The sequence below is a fragment of the Canis lupus genome, chromosome 14 (assembly GCF_011100685.1).
Source record: "Canis lupus familiaris isolate Mischka breed German Shepherd chromosome 14, alternate assembly UU_Cfam_GSD_1.0, whole genome shotgun sequence".
Classification (NCBI taxonomy): Eukaryota; Metazoa; Chordata; class Mammalia; order Carnivora; family Canidae; genus Canis; species Canis lupus.
This window is the reverse complement of record NC_049235.1, coordinates 20,573,572-20,574,716: the sequence shown is the minus strand read 5'-3', so window position 1 is coordinate 20,574,716 and position 1,145 is coordinate 20,573,572.

Sequence of the window (1,145 nt, the reverse complement as noted above, 5' to 3'; positions counted from 1 at the left end):
TAGTGTGCCTGGGTTTTCTTATGTAAGAAAGCAGCGTGATTGCATAATGTCCACTAAGTTGTAAGTCAAGTTAGTGACAGTCCAGTAAGAAGCCATACCTCTCCATGCTTTTGTCCAGTATCTCCAGTGTCCTTTCTACAATAAGATGTGTAAGCTGTGGTGAGTGAGGTATCCAGCTCACCCAGGGCGCCTTGCTAACTGTGAAGCAAAACTACCTCCTATAACTGATGTTCCAAGCTGCCTGCAGTCCAGATCAGGAGAAAGCTAATGCTCAAATCCTAACAATTCCTCTTCTCTCCCTGTGATTGTACTAGGCACGAACTGCCAGTCAAGTGCCTAGGCCATGGGTAAAAGCAAGAATTGGCACCATGAAACTGCCCAAAGCCACCTTTAAACTTGCAGTCTCTCTACTACAGACCCAGGAAATCAGGTTCTGGACACTGAAAGAGACAGGACTCACTGGCTACCCTAGGCCAGAACAGGGCCGATGTGTTTCTTTATAATGGGTCTTGCTGTAGTGCTGTGTCTGAAGTATGGTAATCACCTTACCCCCGAGCCCTGGGATGGGGCCATAGGACTGTGACCTTCAACTGCTTTAAATTTTCTACTCTGCTTACTTCAATACACACCTATTAAGCGACATCCCACAGACTTCAACCTAAGGAATCAGAAATAAGTGATATGTATGGTTCTGGCTTAAAGTCCTACCTTAGGAACCAACTCAATAGTAGTTTGATGAGAATGAATAGAAATGTCCCTTTTCTGGTCAAAAACCAGGACAACCCTCAGCAAATCGCTAATAAGAGTCAGTATGCCCAATCAGCCCACCGTCTTTTCCTTTCGAGACTTCCACTGGGGAGTGGTTAGTTGATTTTTCTTTTTTTCTTCTCTTCTGGGGATGGGGAATTGAGAAGGCTTCTTTATTTCCTAAAGATTTTTGCTCAATTAGATCTAAGTTTTGCTGAAAAGTTTTGTATCAGGGTAAAATTCTACTATGTAGCCCATGCAACCCTTTCTGATTTAGACAGTAAAACTCTAGTTTCCATTGCTTCAGGGGAGGAATGACCCTGCAGAATGTTCTAGTCAATTTTTAGATTTTAAGTTTCAAAAGCTGAATCATCAGAGAGACACAGAAAAATAATAAC